This window comes from Leucopleurus acutus (genome assembly GCF_964270905.1).
Source record: "Leucopleurus acutus genome assembly, chromosome: 1".
Lineage (NCBI taxonomy): Eukaryota > Metazoa > Chordata > Mammalia > Artiodactyla > Delphinidae > Leucopleurus > Leucopleurus acutus.
The window spans coordinates 34,092,405-34,099,294 of NC_139142.1; positions in this window are offsets into that span (position 1 = coordinate 34,092,405).

Here is a 6,890-nt window from a genome sequence, read left to right on the forward strand (position 1 = left end):
CCGCTGGAGATGGGCACCCTGACAGCAAGAGAAGTGGCAGCCGGTAATAAGGGAGGAGAGAGAGAAACTAGGAAAAGCAGACCACAAACCCATAAAGCACAGCAGTCTGGATCTGTTTCAGAGGGCGTGTTTGACAGCATCTCTGCAGTTCCTGCCTAATTCCATGCTCTTACCAACGGGCTCAGAAGATACATCTCTAGAAGTCCAACGGGTGAGTGATGCAATGGTTAGCACTGTGTTCATATAGGGCCAACACTCACCCATCCAGTCTCAAGCTGTCCCCAGCATTTCTGAGAGATGCAATGTTACCTACTTCTTGTTAGCACTCTTTTTTCCCCACTGAGGAGACAATCCAGAAGGAAGAGCCCTAGCCTGGTGTCTGGAGACCCGAGTCACCCGTCCACCCAACCGTTATTCTTTGAGCTCCTGCTATGGGGCTCCATTTCCTCCCCTGTAAAGTGAAGGTTGGTCTACGTAAGCTCTCAGACTGATAGTTCATGTTTTCAGGACGAGGCTGTTTGGGGCTGGGCAATAATGATCACTAACATTATCAAGGGTTGACCAGGCACAGGTGCTTTCTAAGTGCTTTACATAGCTAAGCTTTAATCCTCCAAACAACCCTATGAGGCTCAGGTTAAGTGGCAAAGGGCCCAGCAATTGTTTTAATACCTAGCTGTCAATGTCTTGAAATTCTTAATTTTTGAACCAGGAGCCCACCTTTTCATTTGGTATTGGGCCCTGCAAATTATGTTGCCGGTCTCCCCTCTAGAGTAGCTGAGTAACTGACAGTTGTGGTCCCTGACCGACGACAATAGCTAGCATCATCTGAGAGCTAGTCAGAAATGCAGAGTCCCAGGCCCGGCACAGCCCTCCGGAGTCAGATCTGCGCTTTTATCAAGATCAGATCCAGAGCCTGCAATCTCAATCGCTGTCGTCTGCTATTTCCTTCCATGTCCGCATTTACTGGAAACAGGAAAGACCTCAATTTCTGATCATCAAGTGAGGGGAGATTCACCTTGCTTCTGGGAAGTGGGCTTCTAAGGGCCCCAGATCCTAGAACAGCGTGGGCAGGCCCCCCGCACAGACTGTCAGCAGCGTCAGCTAATTCAGACGTTACACTGACGGACTGGGGTGGGACTAGGACGGCGGCGCCAAGGAGAGGAGGGCACAGAATTTAAGGAGGCACGCGCTCCCAGGTACTGATTCCGCAGTCGCACGGCTCTGATATGCGTGCCTCAGGTGAGAAAAGTGAAAAGTGAAAGTGAGGGGAAAGTGAGAAGTCTCGGTTAGCTGGCGCTTCCCCCACCGGTTCGGTGCCCGTCCGCGCTGTTCCGCAGGCGCGCGTGGGGCGCTTAGAAGAGCCAGGCTCCAGTCCTGGGGATTTCTGGTTAGAGCAGCTCGGTACAGGGTACGCCAAAAAAGAGCCTAATTGATCAGAATCAGAATTCAATCCTTTCACCATCTCTTATCATTTTTAACCCTAGGAAGCTGGCAGCAACCCTGTACCCCTCTGGTACCTTTAAGCTCACAGCTCTGCGTTGGAGATGGTTGGGGCTGCCTTCACCGGCATCAGAGAACCCCTCCCGGGGCGGAGCTGGGTGCGTGGGGCCGGCGGCTTTTGTGCCCGCATGAGTGCAGGCGGGAGGCCAGGCTGGAGGTGGCTCACCTGAATTCAGCTCGAGCCATTCACAGCACCCGGGAGAGGCCAGAGACTCCCTGGGGCAGCGTCTAGTTGGGGCTCTGCATCAGCAAGGGCGCTGACCTGCAGCTGGCACCCATGGCTGCTGGAGTGGAGAGGGTCCTGCTGATGGGAGGGCTGAGAAACTTAGTGATTTTCCAGGGCCGAGGTTCCCAGAGCCGACATAACTTCAGAGCTTTTCCTCACCTGCAGAGATTTCTAAAATTAGGATTCTCCAGTCCACACACATCAGAATCTCCTGGAGATGGCCCCTGCTACTTTTGTATGAAGTAGAAAAAAGGTGCCCACTCTGAGCAGATGTGCCCTGCTGGGATGTGGCTTGGCAAGTGGATGGAGCCTTCAGGTGAAGAAACGCCTTCCCCTTAGGAGTGCAGCCCCGGGGGCTCGGAGATCTTGGACTGAGGGACACACATTGCCCTCGGCCCCATTTGCCCGCTTTATGCAGAACAAAGCCTGCACTGCTGTGAGCCATGGACCTGGGTGGGGTTGGTGAAAGCCTTGCAGGTGTTTCTGATGACTGGCCAATGGAGTCTCTGAGGCCTGGAGAGTGGATGTGATACATCTTGGCCAAACATGGCGCCATGGCCACTCACTTCCTGTGGGGTTCCTCAGACATTCCCAGGCCAAGGTTCCGCCCCTTTCTTTATTACCCACACAGGATAAACAAAAAGAAAGCCTAACCTCCAGGAATAACGTTTAGGGAAGGGAGTGAAGGAGGGAAGAGGAAGGAAGGGGGAAGAGGAGGAGGGGAGGGCCCTTATCTACATTAAACAGGTCCAGCTCTGCCTGTGAGCACAGCTGAGTCATGCTAGGTGTCCTGCTCCACCCCCCACCACCTGGAAGTGAGACAGCTGCCAATGGGCATTTCTCCTTCAGGACTGGGTTCTGGGGGCTACACAGGCTTGCTGGTACTGGTGGCAGGGAGTCTGGGCTCTCCTCCACCAAAGGCTGGCTGAGCACCCTGGAGGGAGTGACACCCCTCTCAAGGTGTTCCAGCCTTTCCAGTGGAAAAGGGAGGTGAGTTCCAGGGTGTTAATGAGAGGGCACTCCACCCCTTCATGTCTGGGAGAGGTTCCGAGTCATGTAGTTCTTTTGGCATTGCCCTGTAGCATCCATCATGGTGAGAGTGGGCAGCTGGGATAGAGAGGTGGGTGTATCAGTTTTCACTAAGTTACACCATGGTAACAAGCAACCCCTCCCTTCAAACCTCAGTAATTACAACAACAAAGGCTTACTTCTCACTCAGTCTGGCTGCAGCTCCCTTCCCAAGTTGTCTTCATTAATGGGTCCAAGCTGTAGGAACAGCCCCTCTCTGGGTCATGCTGGGCTGTGGCACAGGGAAAGAGCAATGGTGGAACCAAGTGATGGTGCTTAAAGCGGCTGCTGGGATACGCAGCTGACGTTTCATTGGGCAAAGCAGGTCACGTGACCCATCCCAAGTCTCTTGCGTGTGACTTGGAGCAGGGACGCATGATTCTATCACAAGGATAGGGCAGTGAATAATCAGGAACAGTAATGCAATCTCCCACAGTGGGACCCTGACTTAGGCCAAGGGGATTCCTTCTAAGGAAGAGAGAACATCCTTTGGCCAAAGGAGACAGTATGAAGTGGTGAAAAGCAAAAGGCTTGGAATCAGACAGGTCTAGATTATAACCTGGACTCAGCCACACACTAGCTGTGTGATCTTGTCCAAGTTATTTACCTTCTCTGAATCTTCTTTTCCATCTACAGAATGGGTATAATACTTAGTTCACAGGGAAATTTTGAGGCTTAAATGAGATAGTAAACATTAAGTCTTTGGCACATAGTAGGAATACAGTAAATAAAAACTCCCTACTCTACTCCCTGCCCATCTTTTGTATCTTATCCATAGCTCTGGAGGTATTTATTACCAAGACTCCATCTACTAACCTCACAGGGTTGGGATCAAGTGGAACAGAGAGAATTTATTGTGTCCTTACTACGTACCAGGCACTGAACCACACAGTTTACCTTCATGATCTCACTTGTTTTGTCTAATAACCCTGTGAGGTAGGTACGATTATTACCCCATTTTATAGATGAGGAAAATAAGGATCAGAGAAGATACGTAACTTGCCAAAGGTCATGCAGTGACAGAAATAGGATTTAAAGCCATGCTTTAGATTCCAGGACCCATGCTCTAGAGCAATGATTTTTGAGAGTGATTTGTTTGGTAGATAAGAAAAGAAACTGAGAGTAAGTTTGGGAACTTATGGCAGGTGGACACTGCCATGACATTCAAGCTAAAGCGAAATAGCCTTATTTCGCTGAACAGAATACAGACTAGTTTAGGTGATGTAGAAGGCTCTGGTAAGTTGCATGTGGTGGAGGCCATTCTAGTCATGCAAGTAGGACCACACAATTGTCTATGACTCAGAGGAAATGAAAATCGCTGGTCGTCACCACAGACAGCGTGAGGGGCAATGATCTGGAACACTGCATTCACTATGTGCTGGTGGGCCTGCCGGGTCAGCTGCGGCAGACCAGGGAAATATTTGTGGTTAATCAAAATGATACCTTGTTTACACTGATGGGTGAGGCCTGGGGGCAGGGCTTGTGTATTTCCCATGGCAACTGGTTTGTGCCTTGTACACAGGATACACTCAATATGAGTCTCCTGCTCCAGCGAGTGAATGAATGAATTGATGGATGAATGAATGAATATGTTTCTCACTGTAAGAGGGCAATTTGATGGCCTTGGGCAAAGCCAAGGTTTGGGCAGAATTTCTCTTCCAACTTTTCCTGTTGCCTGCACTCTTAGCTCCTCCTAGAAATGTGGTACATTTCTAGAAGGCAGTTTGGCAACATGTGTCAAGAATTTTAAAAATTTATATGCTTTAACCTAAAATTAAGCCTTAGATATTTATCTGAAATAATCAGGGATGTAGCAAAATCTTTATGTCTAGAGATATTTATCATAGCATCATTTACACAGTGAAACAGGAAATTCAACCTAAATGGAAATGATCAAATAAATACATTATGAAATAGGCATGATGAAATATTATGCAGCCATTAAAGTTATGTTTTTGAATTGTTTTTAATGATTTGATGAGATGCTTATTAGCTATGACAAATGGAAAAGGAAGGGTTTAAATTTTTAAAATAAAATTTAATAAAAATATATGTGCATGTAAAAATACTCATCATCTGTCTAGGTGATGGGATTTGAGTGGTTTTATCCTTTTGGGTATTTTCTAAACTTTCTATAACGAGCACAGATTATTTTTATGATCAGAAAAAATATAGAAAACATTGTTTAAAGTCTTTTCTGGTTTTGCAGACAGTCACTCCCTCACTGCAGTCCTGCTCTGATGCAGGACACTGCTGGGGGAAGCGCCCCTGCATTTGCCAGGAGCAAGCCTTACGTGGTTAGCTTGTATTCTGGTCCTGGCTTTGCCACTAACTGGCTGTGGGACTGCGGACAAGTCATTTTATTTATCTGGGCTTTGGGGTCCTCATTTATAAAATGAGTTTACTGGATTAGATGATTTAAGAATTAAATTCTGATTCTGTGATTCTAACAAACTCACTGGGTCAAGGTATTCATTGTGAATAAGGCTTCATGATTTATCCTTTTCTAGTGTTAGTAAATGGGATTCTTAGCGATAGCTAAAGAAGTGACTCTCTAATGGTAGAATTTCACATCAGACTGTGAATCACCTACACCCAAATACTGACCTTATAGCTCTCTACAGCTTACACATTCTAGACATCAGCTGGCCCTTTTGAGAGAGTCAGAGTCCCTTCCACATCAGCCTCTGGCCCTGAAAGGGAGACGGGAGGCGTCTCTCTGGAAGAACAAGACAAGTTCCTTGGTCCCGAGTTTCCTTCCCTGCCCTGTTTCCTTCCTCCAGTCTCAAGCTCTTTCCCACTGTCTCTCTGCTTCCTCTATCTCCATCCTCTTCGCTGTGGTTGAGTCTGGTTTATGTTAGTGTAGTTCCCTGGTGGACTGGTGGCTCAGCCACCACAACCAGGGGAAGAGGGAGTGTGACTCATGCCCTGTGTCCGGTGAGTCAGACTCGGGGTGGGCTGGACCAGGGGCTTCCCTAGGACAGGAAGCAGGTTCTTAGTATGCAGAGGCCTTAGCTCCCTCCTAATACGGACGCTGCCAGGATAGAGGACCAATCTTTCTCCCTTTCCCATTTCTGTGAACTCATTCAGGAACCCCTCTTGCCAAAGAAAATGCCACCTCTTCTAAGCCTCAGAAGGTTGTGTCTGGGTAAGGCCAAAACTGCCTCTGTGCCAAATGACTGCCCCCCAGCATCCGAGAAGAAGAAGGAGAATAACAGACCATAGTTAGAGCCAAAGAGGATAAGAATTTCCCATTCCAGTCTCTCATGTCCTGGGTTTGAGCCTAGCAAGTTTTCACAGCTCCGATTATCCTTTCCTCCTCTTCCCAGCTCTTGACATGAGAAACAAGTGCATTCACACTGCCCTGGGGTTAAAATCCAAGTTTGTGTGACCTTGGGCAAGTTATTTAACTGCTTCAAGTTTCAGTTTCCTTGGCTGGAAAGAATGAGATAATAAACTCACCTCATGGCATGTTGTGCATTAAATAGAACCCAGCACCCAATACAGGCCTGGCTTTAGAAGGTGCTGAGTCGACGTTCAGTCTGCAATGGAGTGGAAGCCCCATTGCTTTTGGACTCCTCTGGGATCCAAAAGTCGCTTTTTGCAGAAGGCTGAAATGGGCCATTTCCAGGGCACGGGAGCCCGTTGTGCTTTGGGAGTGGGCTCCAGCCTGGGTCTGAAAGGCAGTCGGGGCACCATCTCCCAATCTAGAGCTTTCTCTTCCCTTTGAGGCATCTGGGGCCTTTCCCCTTCCTGGTGAACAGTCCTAACAGGGCCCTTCACACTGCAGGGCAAACAAGGAATAAACTGACCTTCTCCTAAGGACTACCAGACAGGATCAGTTTTACTGATGCTTCCTTTTGTTTCCGGCTCCAATATGGCTTGTTGTCCATCCATCCAGTCCTCACTTAAATTTGTGACATTCTGTTCATCATGGATTTTTTTTTGCATTAATTTTTACTAAAATTTGAAAAAATATTTAACATATTTTAAAACATTGCATTAAAATATTATTTATCTTGATTACTGAGCTCCTTGGCACTCCCTTAACTTTTGCCCCTAATGATGGAAACTTCAGCTCTAACTTTTTGAGGGG